The following is a 17,715-nucleotide window of genomic DNA, read 5'->3' on the forward strand; positions in this document are numbered from 1 at the left end:
GTGCAGTGAGAAACAAGGAATTTAGGGAGGAAACATGGGGATGCGAAAGACTTTTTATGAAACAAGAAATGGCTTTGTATCAAGTGCTTCCTCCGAGATATCTGTCATTCCCCTGTTCTCCCTGTCTCCACTGCTTCCACCTATCATCATCAATCAGCCAAGAAGATATAGAAGACAGAGGCCAGAGAGAAACAGGAACAGTTGTCATAGACTTACTTACTGGAGCTGAAATGGGCCTTTGTGATATTGAGGTCAAGCTTCCCAAGAACTGGATAAGGAAACTGGAGCCCAACTAGAATAGCTCTGTTCTTGCTCCTAAAAGCTGCCTGATGGATTGAATGCATTAGCATCAACTGGGAGCATTGTAGAAATGCAGACTCTCAGGCCCCACCCAGACCTACCAGATCAGAATCTGCATATTAGCAAGATCCCAGGTGATCTACATATGCCCATTAAAGGTAGAAATGCACGGCTTCATCTTGCAAAGAGAAATCTGGAGATGTGGAACATTGAAGTTAATTCGTAGTGTGAGAATACAAAAATCATACATGTTTTTAAGAATCTATGAACAAATCTGTAAAAATTCACAATTCTCATGAAGAATATAATAGGAAAAACTATGGACTTAAAACCAATAGCCCAGAATTTTAATTCTGACTTTTGTTATGTTGAGGTCCTTTGACCTCTCAGACTTCTCCTGTATCTCTATGGTTTTACTAGATGCCTTCTCACACCCTTCTGAAAGTCTTGGTTAGTAATTCTATTGTCATGGTATTAATAATATAGCATGGTAGAATGGCCAGAAAGTAGCCCAGCAGTTAGGAGCATGGATGCCAGAGCCAGATTCCAAAGGCATCAATACCAGCTCGCCACTTTTGGGTTACATGCCCTTAGTCACTTTTCTTTAACCTCTCTGTCTCATCTATGAGATAGGTGTGACAACAGTAGTAACTACTTCCTGGAGTTTATGTTCAGAATCAAATTGAGGTATCATAAAGTGCTTAAAACCACTGGACAGTATGTATTTCCTATGCCAGGCCCTGGGCTAAGATGTGGAGAAGTCAAAGATGAGTCCCTGCCTTTGAGGAGGAAACTCTGAGCTGAACCTCCTAGGAATGAGTGGAATCAGGGTAGGTCTGGATTTACAGTGCACAGCCATGTTTAGGCGGATCAGGAAAATACTAAGCTTTAACTCACAGAGGAAATGGGATATATTTTACTTGGAGAAGATAAGGAAGCTGAAGAGACCTAATGGCTGTCTTCAAACACTGGACTGGCATGAAATTGAGGTTCAGAATTTTCCACGTGGCATCAGAGGGAAGAATTAGCATGAAGGTTAAAAGGGATTTTGGAAGGATAACTAGTAAAGATTTGGGAAATGGCCATCCATATTTGTTAATATCTGGGAAGAATTAGATTTTAGAGGAGAAAAAGTAATTTGGGCACCAAGGAAGAATTCTTGAAAACAGCTTCAGTAAAACTGCATGAATTTGAATTAATTTATAAAGAGGACCAATTAGATTCAGTGAAAGATCCATTGCTTATCTTTAAAGAAGCAGGATTTCATTTCTTTCAACTCTGCAGAGTAATTTGAACTAATTACTTTTGCAGAGTAAACTAATGAGCTGCTTTAATGAGCAGATAACATGAACATATAATTATCAGCAACATGAATATATAGTTTCCAAGTCTTTTTTTTAACATATTTATGTTATGTAAAGACATTAAAAACTATCTCCCTGATATTTACCCTTCGAGTTTTCCTGGGAAACACTTTTCATGACTTAAGTTAAATTCTACTTGTCTCACTTAGTCTCAATGGACATGAATTTGGGGTCAGTGGCTACCAGATTAATAAGGTTTTACTTAGATAGTAAACACATAAATAGTGAAAGCGTTTGGTTTATTTTATCAATAAGAGATTTCCCTCCATTGCTCTTCTCAAACTGCTAGATAGGATTTAGTCTAGGCATTCAAAATTCCAGCCCTAACATACATATGTCATGCATATTTCAACAAGATTCAATTATAGCTGACAAAACATTTGTAAAGGTGGCTAGATTCCAGCCCAGATGGTGGCTGGGCTTTTGATGAACACTCTAAATATGTGGCATTATTCATCCCTGACACTCAGAAGATAAACATAAGGTACCACTTCTCCCAGGGCAGGGAAGTGGAGAAGAAAATGCTCACATCTTCCCAGCGTACAGAGTTGTTTTCCCGTAGAAGTTTCAGAACGTTGACATTTTGCTTTAACAACAAGGGAAGATATCTCTGAGCATTCTCCTGAACACATATGACCCCTTCCTGTGGAAGTTAGATAATCTGGGCCTTAATTTCCTCTCTAAGGCCCCTTCCAGATGAGCATCTTATGATAGCATTTTCTGAACTATTTCCAAAGATACTAAGTCTCAATTTCTGACATCAAGACCTCACATTGTAATATTTTGACTGATAAACATACCGTATCTTGTAAGTTGTGGTATAGGGAAACTCTGCGAAAACATTTTTAGTAGGAGTTTTGATACCACTGTTGTTTAACTTGTGTAAAATGTTAATTTAAAAATTAGTTGTTGAATGAAAGTGCCTGAACCATAAAGGTAGTCATTGGATTTTTTAAAAATAAAAATGTCAGCTGGGCGCAGTGGCTCACACTTGTAATCCTAGCACTTTGGGAGGCCAAGGCGGGCTGATCATCTGAGGTAAGGAGTTCGAGACCAGCCTGGCCAACATGGTGAAACTCCATCTCTACTAAAAACTACAAAAATTAGCCGGGCATGGTGGTGCATACCTGTAATCCCAGCTACTCAGGAGGCTGAGGCTGGAGAATTGCTTGAACCCGTGAGGCAGAGGTTGCAGTGAGCCGAGTTCATGCCACTGCACTCCACCTTTGGTGACAGAGTGAGACTCTGTCTCTAAATAAAAAAATAAATAGTAATATTCTGATAAACAGCACCCAGGTAAATAATCAGAACATCACTAACATCCCAGAGGTGCCCTTTTCCCCCACTTCCAGTCACCATCCCTCTGTAGTTTGGAGAAGAATGCACTTGCAAGGAACAACCCAGAATCTTCAATCTTGGCCCATTCCTCAAATGGATTTACAGGAAATGGCCAAGTTCAAGAAGAATATCTTTCTAGCATTTTCCTTTCAATTGTGTTCTTCTACTTAAAACATATAGTTGGGTTTGATTTTATAATCTAGTCAGTAAACTTAATATTTTACTTTGGTTTTGAGTTTGTTATTCTTGATCAATCCAATAGAAAGCAAGAAATAAACATTCAGCAAATATATAATTGGTTCACTTTTCTCTTCCACATTAACCTGTTGGACAATTTTTTTAGTTACTCTGACAATTACAATTTACAGGCATTCTTGAATTAAATTCTAATAAAAATTATTACTTTCATCAATTTTCTGATAATGCTAGTCTTTTAAAAGAGTAATTTAGTCAACTCCATTCCTAATTTGTATGTCATTGTGCCATACACTTTAAACCCGAAAGTCAGTATTATTGCAAAATAGATTCATTTGTATTAATCCACCTATTTGTTCTTTCTGACTCTCCATTTCCAACTGTGATCTGATTTCAGTTTTTATTCTATCATCTGTGTCATACCCTTTGGGCAGTGTTTGTAAATTTAGTTACATTTTAAAGGTGGCATCTTGCGGTCTTTGACTACATTGTTTTTACTGAGAATTCAGTTTCTTTTTTATTTGAAAGTGATACGCCTTTTTTTCTTTACCTATTTTCAATATTTCATCTTCTTTTGTATGCATACGTGAGTATATATGTACATATGCATGAATATTTGTGTATATGTGTGTATTCTTCCTCCCTTAGAGTTTGTAACACTTTTTAAATCTGTATGTCACTGTCTTTCATCATCTTTTATGAGTTTTGGAAATTCTCAGCCATTATCTATTTAAATATTACTTCTCCATTCCCACTTTCAGTTTCTACTGGGACTGGAAGTTTAGGTAAATTAAAATGGCTTACTTATTTTTCCCTTACAGTTCCACACATTTCTGGTTTTGGTCATTTTCTCTTGAGCTCTGTTTACTCTGCCATTAAAACCTCTACACTCGATTCTAAATTTGTTGCCATTTCTTTTTAATCACATCACCTTGAATACCTAAGAATACCTGCTGAGTACCGTATAAAATAGGTTATATGGATAATTTGAGGTAGTGGATAATATTTTTCCTGTGGAAAACTGACTTCTGCTTCTGAATAAGGCTGGTTTTTATGAGGGTGGGTATATTTCTATGTAGTCTTCTTAGCTTATGGCCCTTTGAGGTTTCAAACCAAAGCCTGAATTTTATAAGGTTTTCCAGAATAAGCAGATGGCTCTTAGGGAAAAATAAAATAGAAAGGAGAGGAGGAGGGACTACTCAAAATACCAGGCTTGCCTCTCTCTGATTTTTCTTTTGGCTTGGTATCTTTTCCCTGTAATTCTTTTCTGTCTTGTTAACTCTTCAATGCCTTGAAGAAGGTTTTATGTGTGTATGAGTGTATATGTATATATAGTATATATTACATATAAGCATATAACATATATATACTTGAATACCTATAAATATATTACATATATATACTTGAATACTTATAAATATATTACATATATATACTTGAATACTTATAAATATATTACATATATAAACACACACACATATATAGTAGATAAGTAGATACATAGTGATATATTTTTAATTTTGTTATTCAGGTTTCTAGTTGTCCTCAGTAGAAAGGTGGATCTGAAGTAGGTAGTATGCTACTAGAAGTGTCCTGAATTGCAATGTTCAGTAATGCTGTATTTAGAAATTATTTTACTTGAAGGTCAAATGAAAAAACAAGTTTCCTTTCCAAGTAGACAAAAGAATGTCTCATGCTAATAGACTTTACTGCCGGCATCATTTTGCACACATTTTTGAAGCTTCTTAAACGAAAACTACACAATTCTTTAAACACTAAATGCACCCTTCTGCCCCCTGACAAAGAAGTTTTCTTTACCGTTAGAATAATTTCAAGGGCAGAAATCTATGCTTCTTGTGCTTTCTACACCTAACTTAGACCTATCTTTCATGAAATGTTAAATCTCAGGACGCTAATCTGGAGTGCATGTTGTGTCTGGTCCAGCTAATATTTAGATGATTTCACTCACTGCTCAAAACTTTCCCTAAGTCCATCAGGATCCAGCTAATTTCCTCATTGTCTATGCAGCTATCTTTCATGACTCCAGACACACTGAGCTTTCCTGCGACAACCCTCAAGTGTTTGTTCGTTCACTAGTGAATCATGCAGTTGTTTTCTGTATGTTTTGCTTTTTTAAAACAATCAAATATGTATAGCTGATCTTTTCTTTGGATTTATAATAAACTTCTTAAAAAGTAGGTAAGGCATATAAAAGGCCTCAATCTTTTGATCACAATGGAAAATCCTAAAATTACAAACTAATGAAAAGAAACTTCACCTCAGATAATAGATTTACTTCAGTTTTACTGCAATAAATGACTTCAGGATGAAAAACCTGAAAATTTTTAATTACTTGAAAGTTGTGCTTTCTGGATGGAAAGAAGATTATTAGTTCTAAATTAATACATAGATTCAATGTAATTCTGATAAGAATTGTAATGGAATTAAACTAATAATTCTAAAGTTAATCGGGAAGAAGAAAATAATAAAGACAAGTTTGAAAAAACAGCGTTAGTGACTTACTGCATTGCATGGCAAGACATATCAAAGCTAGCATAATTAGAATGCTAGTGATGTTGGTGTACGGATGGATAAATGACTTAACCCATTTATGCTGGAGGTTGCAATTTTTGTGTGTGTGTGTGAAAAATCAGACCTTGGCAATGACCTTGAGCAGTAGGATATAAATAACTCCCACAAGCTTAGCGTTCCAATAATGAAACACTAGGCATAAATAGGTTAATGGGACAGAATATATGGTATAGAAACAGACTCATGCATATGAGAAAGTTTGGTTTATAATAGAAGTGTCTTTGCAAATCATGAGGATAAGATGTTTTTCTTATTTTCATGCATAGTGTTGGGTGTGCTAGATATCCATTATGGAAGAGAGAAAAATTTCAACCCATACTTCATGTCTTGCAGAAAAGGGAAACTACACCTAGATAAAACAGCTAAAAGTAAAGAGAAAAATCCCATAAATATAACACAAATTTGGAAAAGCATTGGAATCAGAAGAACTTTCTAAGTAAAACAATAACCCAGACGCCATAAACAAAAGATCAACAGAATGAACAAAAATATTGTTAGCAAACAAAAGAAACAAGAAAATACAAAGGAAGCAAAATACAGTACGGAAGGTAAATAAATGAAACAGAAAACTCCGAGACAGAATGAACAGCATCGATATAGCCTTATGAATAAAACAACAGCACAAGTATCAAAACATTTAACATCTTAGAGATAGGAAAGAGTTTGGAGGGGACTTGGGGAAGTCTCTATAACAAACTATTCCAAATGTTGACCTTTATTAAAGAATAAGGTTTGTTTTTAAGTCAATCAAAACAATTTCAATCCATTAATAAATAGCTCAGGACAATGTGGAGGAAGGGGTTTCACATGTTGCAATTAAAAGTGCTAGTCCTGGATTCTTGTGCCTGGATGCAAATTTAGACTCTGGGCAAATCTTTTAAACCCTCTTGTGCCTTAGAGTTTCATACACAGTTGGAGGAGCAGTGGTTAGAAATACTTATAGCACAGAATTATTGAAGGCTTAGCTCAGAGGCAGGCAAACAAGTGCAGAATAACTGTTGGCCGATATAATTATTACTTTCATTTCTTATTTCATTTTATTTAGAGCCAAGAACCAAAACTCCTCCTGCACAAAGAAGCTGGAGGTTTTAGTAAACCACTTCATCATTCTGGGCTTCAGTTTCTTCATTTGTAACATGGAGAAATAATGTTAGGTAGGGTTAGGGTGATCATTAAATTAGTTAATATTTAGTCAGTTCTTTTACCTTTGGAATTTGCATAGTATTCAGTAAGTGACATTACGTGTTTGTTAAAAGAAAAATACTGTGTCTAGTTAGCCAAAAATATTTCAAGAAATCAAAAATATGAGCTTAAATGACAAAAGGAACATTTAGAAAATGTGACCACTCTCGAAGTGCTTAAAGGAATAAGACAACTTGGGTTTTTTAAATTATTATTATTATTATTTGTGTTTAATGGTAGTTTATTTTCTGTTACCATTTGTGACTTTAAGGAACCCAATCATCACAAATTGATTAAGAGTGGACTCTATTGGCCAGGCGCGGTGGCTCACGCTTGTACTCCCAGCACTTTGGGAGGCCGAGGCGGGCGAATCACGAGGTCAGGAGATCGAGACCACGGTGATACTCCGTCTCTACTAAAAAAAATACAAAAAATTAGCCGGGCGTGGTGGCCGGCGCCTGTAGTCCCAGCTACTCGGAGAGGCTGAGGCAGGAGAATGGCGTGAACCCAGGAGGCGGAGCTTGCAGTGAGCCGAGATCGCGCCACTGTACTCCAGCCTGGGCGGCAGAGCGAGACTCTGTCTCAAAAAAAAAAAAAAAGTGTGGACTCTATTAAATTGAGTCTGGATGAATGTCCTTTAGCAAAGTCTCTTTTCACTGTAACCTAAAATTCCCTGCATGACCAGCCAACACAAAGGCACGTCTCTTTCCCAGAAGCTTCTTTCCCAGAAGTTTCAAGCAACTGCTCAATCTGCTCACTCCTTTAGGAGAATACACCTTGAAGGGTGACAATTACAGTGGGCTGGAGGTGCCAACAACTGCTTCCTGATGATAATACAGAAAAGCCATTAGAAGGTCCAGTGCTGTTGACCTTAGGCTTTGACCTTCATGTAGAAACTGCCAACTGCTTGACTGTTAGAAGAATGTAAATATTTAATGAGTGATGCTTTGTGAAAGTCTCTATCACCAGAGGTTCAGAGATCAGAAAATAGTTCTATCTATCTATCTTCCCATGGAGGGTGTGTGGGTGGCTTTTCCTTTGACCATCATGCTAGAGAGGACAAGGATAGACACAGATGGGACAGGAGAGGAAGGGAGCCTGAGATGTTCAGGAAATTAGATGCTCTAGGCTTAGTTTAGTCGCCCCATTTTGCAAATATGTGTCACGAAATGCTGTAGTACTTAATGAAGGTAATTAAATGTAATTTGAAGACAAGTTTCTCCTCTCTAGTGGTGACACAGCTCCTGCCAACAATTTAGGTTATCAACATAATGTGAAGACTAAATTGGCCCTAACTGATGAAATTGAAGAATTGGGATGTTACTCAAATGCCAGGTGTCAATAAAAGTTTAAATTGGACAGCACAGTGGCTCCAAGTCAGACTGTGTACGCTTACAAGTTAGGGAGAAATGGGCAGATTTCAGAAAAAGGTCAGCCTTGGCATAGAAGGATCTGCCTCATCTTGGGAGATGAAGCGAAGGTCCAAACCAAGACATTCCAGGCCTATATACTAAACTGTAGAATGTAACAGTTGATTTTTCGAACAAAATGCAAACTTTAGAGGTGACTTCAAAAGCTGTAGAGGGGACGGTCCTGCAAGGATAGTTGTCAACTGCCCTGTTTTCCTCATGTCTTCTGAGGAAGAGCAGTGAACGTGGAAGTATCCAGAGATCTATTTTGAAGGAAGCAAATCTACTTATGGCTAGATTCAGTGTGGGGTGCTTACTGAAGGTAGATTTAAAGAAACCAGTGGAATGCCTATCTGATAAAGAAGTTGGGACAAGGAAGGCTTATTGAAGCTTTGTGTTTTGTCAACAGTCCCACAACCTTTTGTGCCTTCTATTCCAAGTACACCTTCCTCAGTAGTCATCAGATCTGGCCTTAATTTGGCATGATGACTGAGAGAGCTCTTGGCAAAATACTTCTGCAGTCCAATGACGTTTTTCTTAAAATTCTGCCTTTGCCTTATTTTAGAAGTGACAGCCTGTGAACTGAAAATAGACCAAAAATCCTGACCACTCCTTAGACTTTCTTCACCAAGTCTAACTGTCCACGTGCTTACTTGCCTGGCCTCTGGGGAACGCTGAGTATTCACCAATCGTATGAATAATTAGAAGATAAGAAAGATGGTTAAGACTCATTAGCAGTGTTTCAGGACTGAAAGAAACATTATCTGAACAAAAATTTTGCTTCCAGCATTGCCAGATTTAGCAAATAAAACTATAAATAATGTTTTAGTGTAAAATATGCACTATTTGGGGCACACCTACACTAAAAATTCATCCATTGTTTATCTGGAATCTAATTTAATGGAATGGCCACTATTTTATCTGGCAAAGAAAATAAGAATTTTATCTATTTGCTCAACTAAATACAATGTATGTTGGGGACAGAGGGTTATGTTTTAGGATTTTAGAAAGATTAAATATTAAGTGAATGTCTCGGTGAATTATGACTTATAGCCATAGCTATATTACTTTCAGAAAGAAAGCTACACTGAGGAGAGTGAAATGAGAAGAACAGCAGTCCTCATTTTATATTTGAAGCAGTCTGTCTTAATTTATAGTTACACCATACCAGGCAGTGAGGCACTTGGGCCCAGAACCAATATTATATATGTGGTATAGATAAATACATGTGTGGCTTTATCTCCAAAATGACTTTTATATGCTGGTGGAGATGTGGCATGTGTTACTTTTCTCTTCATTTTTATGTCTGGTTATAGAGTATAGAAATTGCTTTAAAATGACCCAAATTATAAACTACCATTAGCAACTCTTGTTTGGGAGCACCAAACTCCATCTTCTTCCCTGTTATGCTAGAGCAGCCTTGTCTAGAATTTCAGTAGTGTACCTCTTTTTCCCAGTGGTGGAGCAGACCCTGGTGATGGTAAAAACCACTATTACTTTTGCACCAACCTAACTAATATTCTTGCCACGGGAGAGTGGGGAGAAAAGCCTGTCATAGAGGAGGGGGTGAATAATTAATTTCCAGGGTGTCATAGTCTTAGCCCAACACAGATTTTCATCTCCTCCTTCTTATACTGTAGAAACGGGATGCATTTCCCACCCCACATGAATTCATACCTATTTTTATAGACTGTAATATCTCCCTAGTTGAACGTAACTACCAGGGATATGGGAATGATTGGAACTTGGCAAACATCAGTGAAATGGCAGACTCCTTATAATGACATTTGTTTGAAATGAGGAGCTACACATTACATTCCAAAGTGACCAAATCTCAATTTAGCAATAACCGTAAACGTATGCTGTGGAGAGTCGAGAATTTCATGGGCTCAGAAGTAAGCCATCCTTGTTTTAGGAATTATGATGAAGCCAGTAGTTTCCATGGCTACCATTTGCACTAATTGTGATACATTAGTAGCAACAAGAATTGGATGTCTCAAGTCATTATTTAATTAAACACAAACGTGGACCCTGCCAAAAGAATTATGGATGAAATTAGCATCTACCAGAATGCACCTGTAAAATGTGACTTGCATTAGTCCTGTCAGCTGGGGGAGGGGACGCACGATGGTGTTGAAATGCTTGTGTGTTCTAAACATGTCTTTCCTACCCATATCCAGTTACAGAACTACTTTATAATTTATTTTTAAGATGCATCCTCAAATGAAATACAATAGCACTGATCAAAGCGACATGTTTTTTTGTTGCTGCTATGACCAGTAAAATATATGAAATTTCACATGGAGGGAGGTGGTAGCTCACAGCAATTACAGAAAATGATGAAACAACAGAGTTGCCACTAACACACTGAGATCCTGAAAATAGGAGTAATGGAAAAAGCTGACACAGGCATAACCATGGCAGCCAGCTATGTTTTGACATCATTGAAAGCCTGGTGGGCTTTACATCAAGAGTAGCAAGAATATGATAGATTGGATTGAGATACATGAAGATGGGGTTGTTAAATTCTACTTGTGAATCTGGGCAAATGCTAGAACAACAACTCTATCCTCATCAGACTTTATAAGTGTACGTCTATATCCATTATCTCTCAGCATTCGCAGTCCTGGGAAAAAAGATGTCACGGGCTCAATTTTTCAGATGGCAGAGCTGAGACTTGGAAAGGCAAAATAATTTACCCAAATCGCCACGCCAGGGCTATTCCTGTCCCAAAAGCTGCGGACCAGAGTTTGTAAAGAGCCAGGGGTTGATGTTAGATGTGTCAGTTTGTTCAGTCATTCAACAAACTTTTGCATTAAGCACCCACTCTGTGGTAGGCACTTGGGATAAAAAGGCGAGCAAAACTCCAGTCTTGAGCCTTCCCTTCATATTGTCTCTATGTTGTGATGCCTTTTCTTTCAAAATGCAACAGACTGCCTTGGCTGTGAACAAATCTGCTTTCAGTGTTCAAACATTTTACAGATATCAGTTGGATGCATTATCATGTGGGAAGGCTACAATGATGAGTGAAATAGACATGGCCCTCATTTCAAGAAGCTATGGTCAGATGGGGGAGACAGCTGTTCTTTATATAATCCCACAAATAGAAAATTGCAACTGTGTTAAGTGCCATAAAGGAGAGGCATGTGACACTGTGGAGTAGAGAATAGGGTGGAATTGACATACTTTCAAGCAGGGATGGAGCTGAAATCCCAAAGAAGGCTTAGCCAAGGTTCAGGAAGGGAGGCAGAACCTGTAGGTGGTTGCAGGAACTGGTTAAACAGTATGTGTAAGGCTGCCTTGGTGTCTGACACTGGAACTTGAAGCCCACAAGTCAGCCAGTGAAGTTTAGAAGAGGGATGTAAAGTGAAAGAGACCATGGACAAACCAGAGTCCATGAGGGCAGACTGAAACCCGTGTCCGTGTTATTTCCTCTGACCTTGATGGTATGTCATGGTGCTAACCACACACCCTGTTGCCTGTAAGTCAAAGAAGCTGAAGGAGGTTCCAGGGGAAAGTGGGGGATTGTAGGCCCAGAAGATAAGGTAACTATGGGCATTAACTAAGAAATGGTGAATGCTTCACTCCTGCTCTCCAAATGCCATGTAGCAGTCTTTCTTGTGATCTACCTTAACTGGAAACATCCAGGAAAGGGAAATCTGGGAAATATAATTCAGCCTAGCTAAGATGACATGTTATAAAGGCACACACGAGAAGCAGAGGTAATGACTTGTTCAAGACTCTGTCCTGAAGGATGATGTGCAGCCATGGAAGGAATGAAGGAGACCAGTCTGCAGAATTAAAGGGGACGGAGACTGAAGGATGATGTGCAGCCATGGAGGGAATGAAGGAGACCAGTGTGCAGAATTAAAGAGGGACAGAGACTTCTGGTCCTCATAAGTAGTTTCTTCTACCAATCCAATGTCCCTCCATTGAAGATTTTGGAGATGAACTCTGCTTCGTGTATCTTAAATTTTTTAACTGCATACAAAATACTGTAATTTATTCAGTTGCTGTCTTAGAATCCCTCTAGCAAAATTTTCATAAAGCTAGGCCAAAGTGAAATTGAATCAGAACTCATGTAAGCTGAATGGCACCAAATTCACGTTTACTGAATGCACCCAATGAAGCAATGAAGTTTGACACTGTGACCAGTGAGTCTGTCTGATGAGCTCAACCTGCTCACTTGGCTGACTACAGATCAGGCCAACCATCTGTCTTGAAGCATCTCCTACACCCAGGACGTGCATGGGAGGGGACACCAAGCATGACATGGGAGTTCAGCCTTCAAGGTGTTAGTTATCAACTTGCCAGCATAATCAGATGTGTACTAGTGAAACTATTACACACAGTACAGTATCTATGATGGAATAACATACATAATCCACAAGTCCCAATAGAACTGAGGGTTCTACAAGACGGACAGGAGTTTATTCTACAGAGAAAAGAAGGGGAAACCTTATGACCTAGAAGGGCAATGTACAAAATTTCCTAGGTGGGTATCTGCAGCTCCAGTCAGGAACCTGGCTAGCATTCCGGAGAGTAGAGCCTGTTGACTTTTCAAAGTGTCATATGGTACAGTGGATGAGCATCTGTGGCCTAGTTTATCAGACTGAGCTTAGAATCTTGGCACAAGTCACTAAAACCCTTTGAACTTAGGCCCTCTATGATATAGAGGAACTAATTTCTATCTGATAAGGTTGTCTTGAGAATTAGATATAAAAATTAACCAAAGTCAATAGTCTTAGAGGTTGCATTCAAAATATGATGTAGAAGGTAAGCTGATGACTGTTACGAAGAAAAATAAACCAGGTTGGAGGATCAGAGTGGGGTGGTTACAGTTTCATACATGGAGTTGGGAAGGCCTCTCCAAAAAGATGCTATCTTAGCATGAGGGATGCCGTGTGGACATCAGGGGTTAAGGATTTGAAGTAGGATTCTACAGAGAAAACCATAATTGCACCTCTAACATACTGAGAAACTCCAAAACTACAGGTCATTTACATTTGACTTTGCGTTAACTACATAATTATACATAGATAGAAATAATCAAGTACCTGATAATACAGGAATTTCCAGTACTTTTACAAAACCCATATATTGCTTCCAGGATGCACAACACTTCCCAGACACTACAAAATTGTAATGTAATGGCACATGCTAGAACAGATTATGAATTCTACAAATTTAGTTATCATAATTTTCTGTCATAACTCTGATAAAATCTACCATCTCTGAGTTGTTATGAAAATTTAATAATATATGGGAAGTGCCTAAATCAGGGTATGAAGCATGTTAGGGGTTCAATAAACATTAGTTTATCTTAGAAGTCTTACTGTAGGTGAGCTTAGTGTTAATCTCCTGGCTTCTGGCTCTTCCTCTGTGTCTTTTCAAAGGTTAGACATTACCTGGTTGGAAACATGAGGAGGATTTGAGCAGGAAAGGAAAGCAAAGCTTTAGAAAGAGCTGTTTACACATATCAAGCCTTCTTGCAGGAGGCAGCATTTGAGAGTCATCTCCAAAAATAAGTGAGAGTTGGGAGAGGGGCACTGTTGGCAGTGAGAGGGTAAGAAGTGATAGCAATGCCAATGTGCTTGCAGAACTTGGCCAGGTCTCAGCAGCCGCGTTGGTATTTGAACCCAAGACTTCTCACCTCCAGGAAAATGAAGAGGCAATATTCACACTACGCAATGACTGCTTAGCTGTGTATCACAACTGGCCCCTTAGATCGCTGGCAATGGAATCAAGGAAAGAAACTCTTTAGAAGCCTCTGGTAGCTGTCATATTGTACTGAGGCCAGCAATGCGGTGGTGCATTTGGAATGTTGAGGCCAGTGCATGCAAAGGGCCTTTCAAAGCAGTAACAAACAAGATTCGCTTGAGGAAGCAGGAATGGGAAGAATTTAAAGTTCACAGTCTAGAGGGCAAGAAAAAAATGGTGAAATGCTAACAAAAAACAAGCAACTCGTACAGGGGATATATTTTTTTAATGAAAAAATTTTACAAGCCCTTATACACTATTTGCTTATTGCATAGATGGGAAAATTGAGTCTCAGAAGTGGTTTGCTAAGAATTGCCCAACTCATGAGGTCAAAAAACAGGGACATTGGCTGGGCATGGTGGCACCCATCTGTAATCCTAGCTATGTGGGAGGCTGAGGCAGGAGGATCCTTTGAGGCCAGGAATTGGAAGCTGCAGTAAGCTGTGATGGTGCTATTGCCTTCCAGCCTGGATGACAGAGCAAGACCTGCCTCTAAAATAAATAAATTTTAAAAAGAATCAGTGACAGAAAAATATTCCCTGTCTGCTTCTGCTCTGACTTCTGCACAGCCTGGCTTTATAGGTGCAGGTTGCAGTGATGATGAGATATCCAAGTAGAAATGTATCATGTGCAATTCAAAGGTAGGACTTCTAAAGAGAGGCAATGGCTGGAGAACGGCATTTGTATCAAGGCATTTTGCTGAAGATACCAGCAAAGGGAGAAAGTACAGAAAAGGGTGAGAAAGGACTCAGAGTTAAAAGAGAACAACCATTGAGCCAAGAAAGGAGAAAACATTCAAGTTACAGATTGTCCTTATAGCTGAGAAAGGAACTGTTTCAAAAACGGGAAGCATGTTCTTAGGCATCAGAGAGCCATTTTTCTGGGAGAGGGGGAGCTGTTTTAGCACATTAGTATGTCCAGAGGCCAGACTGCAAAAGGTAAAGACAGTATATCAGGAACTAGTTCCTGCAGGCAGCACTTCCTACTCTGAGGGTCATCCAGCCTGAGCCCTCGTTCCTCCCTCCCAGAACCTCACTCTGACAATGTGGCTCACTAATTACTACTGGGTAGAAGCTAGCCATTCTAGAAATAGCAGTTCTATGGAGTAAGTAGATATGTTAAACTTTCTAACATGAAAGGTCAGAAGGCAACTAGAGTTACTCGGTCACAGGCTGGACAATTCTCTGTAGGCTCTGAAATCACCATGTGGGCATCCTCTGTAAAGACTGTATGTCATCCTCTGTAAAGACTGTAGGCCGGGCACGGTGGCTCACGCTTGTAATCCCAGCACTTTGGGAGGCCGAGGCGGGCGAATCACGAGGTCAGGAGATTGAGACCACAGTGAAACCCTGTCTCTACTAAAAATACAAAAAAAAAAAAAAAAAAATTAGCCGGGCGTGGTGGTGGGCACCTGTAGTCCCAGCTACTCGGAGAGGCTGAGGCAGGAGAATGGCATGAACCCGGGAGGCGGAGCTTGCAGTGAGCCGAGATTGTGCCACTGCACTCCAGCCTGGGCAACAGAGCAAGACTCCGTCTCAAAAAAAAAAAAAAAAAGACTGTATTCATTTGCTAGGGCTACTGTGGCAAAATACCACAAACTGGGTGGCATAAACAACAGAAATGTATTGTCTCACAGTTCTGGAGGCTGGAAGTCTGAAATTCAGGTGTCAGCAGGGTTGGCTTCTTCTGAGAGCTGTGAAAAAGAGCATGTGCCATGCCTCTGCCAAGCTGCAGACAGCAATGCTTGGTGTTTCTTATGAAAAGCATGACTCTAACATCTGCCATCACATAGTGGTGATCCTTCTGTATGTGTCCAGATTTTTCCTTTGCATAAGGATACTAGCCATATTGGATTAGAGGCCCACTCTAATCATCTCATTTTAACCAACTGCATATTTAATGGCCCTATTTATAAATAAGGTCACATTCTGTAGCACGAGGGCTTAGGACTTTAAAATATGAATTTGGGGCAACACAATTCAACCCATAAAAAAGATCAAATATTTTGTCATGTCAAGACCGAACATTATTAATGTTTGCAATAGCCCAGGTCCGAAAGCCTACATGAGCACCTCTTTTTATTGTCATTTTCTGGAAACATTTACATAATGACTATATTGCCTTCTTTTGGCCACCTTAAAAGGGCTGATTGTTGGGTAGAAAAGAAATATCACTGGACTGAAGCCTTAATTCAGCCATAATCAGGCTGTTGAGCTTTGGGTCTCAGCTTCCACATCTATGCACTGGAAATTCTTCCTTCCAACTCAAAGTATTACGGTCCACACCAAATAAAATGCAAACAGAGATTGGAAGAGCTATAAAGCAATGTGATTTTTAAGTCACTTTGAGTTTACAAATACAAAAACAAGAAGAAACTTTGTGATTTTTATTTCTCCTCTTATTGATCAGCACATGTTCGAGATCATGCTCATGCCTTAGGTGGCAAATTAATCTCAAAAATGTTACCTGGAGTACAAATTAGCACTCTTTCTGCAGATGTAGAACAGAGATCATGTCCCCTGTTCCAGAGGTTCTCGTTAGCTTATTAAAGTTAGAAATTTTCAGAAATAATGATTCTTATATGAAATAGTAACATTTCATATTCCTAGAAAATGGTAAGAAATTTTCCTTTGTAGGTGCAGAAAGGTCAGCATGACAGACATTCGCATGGTATTAAAACCACGAACTCTCAACTAGCCAGAGTTGAAAGCTTATTGTAGTTCACTGGAAAACACTTGAACTTGAATCTCAAAGTATATTTTCCTTGTTATATTAGTTTGCTAGGGCTGCCTTCACAAAGTATTATGAACTGGGTGGTGGAAACAACAGAAATTTATTTGCTCACAGTTCTGGAAGCTAGAAGTCTGGGATCTAGGGGTTAGCAGAATTGGTTTCTTCTGAGGCTTCCCTCCTTGGCTTGCAGATGGCTGCCTCCACCTGTGTTTTTACATGGTCTTTCTCCTGTGTGTATCTGTGTCCAAATTTCTTTTTATAAGGCTACCAGTTATATTAGATGAGGGCCCATCCTTGTGATTTTAATTCAATTACCTTTTAAAAATTTTAGTCACCAAATACAATGGCATTCTGGTGAGGTACTAAGGGTTAGGACTTCAATATATGAATTGTGTGAGAGACATATCAGCCTGGGACACTCCATCCCCTGCCACCCGTGCAAACTGATGCCCCTTTCCTCTTCACAGACAAAATAATTTACCACTTACTTTGAACTTCAAAGCACAGCTCTCAAAATCTTTAAAAAACTTGAGGCATTTTTTCTTAGAAATAAAGATATTTAGAGTCTTCTTTTCTTCCACTTAAAATAGGTAGCACACACTTTAATTATCTTATTAATAGTAGCTAATTGATTTGACACACTTTTCCTGAGGGCCTATGTGCCCAGCCTGGGGAATGCAGCATTGTCCTCAGGTAAAATCTTTGTTCTAACAGCCTTCGTTATATTTCACAGCTTGCCCAGGTCACGACTTCAGAAAGAACTGGAACCATTTCTCATTCATCTCTATATCCTCAGTGCCTGGAACTTACTTAGCAATCATTGCAAACTAGTCTCCTGCCTT

At 39.0% G+C, this 17,715-nt stretch overlaps 1 protein-coding gene and 1 long non-coding RNA gene across 6 annotated transcripts in view; one reads left to right on the forward strand and one right to left on the reverse strand.

Annotated features, from left to right (window-relative positions):
- The window catches only part of GRM7 (glutamate metabotropic receptor 7), an 890,122-nt gene that overhangs the window by 759,598 nt on the left and 112,809 nt on the right, over positions 1 to 17,715 (forward strand). The window lies entirely within an intron of this gene.
- LOC131383216 (uncharacterized) overlaps positions 1 to 17,715 on the reverse strand; it is a 273,602-nt gene that overhangs the window by 622 nt on the left and 255,265 nt on the right. The window lies entirely within an intron of this gene.

Source organism: Hylobates moloch, unplaced genomic scaffold, assembly GCF_009828535.3.
Source record: "Hylobates moloch isolate HMO894 unplaced genomic scaffold, HMol_V3 SCAFFOLD_4, whole genome shotgun sequence".
Classification (NCBI taxonomy): Eukaryota; Metazoa; Chordata; class Mammalia; order Primates; family Hylobatidae; genus Hylobates; species Hylobates moloch.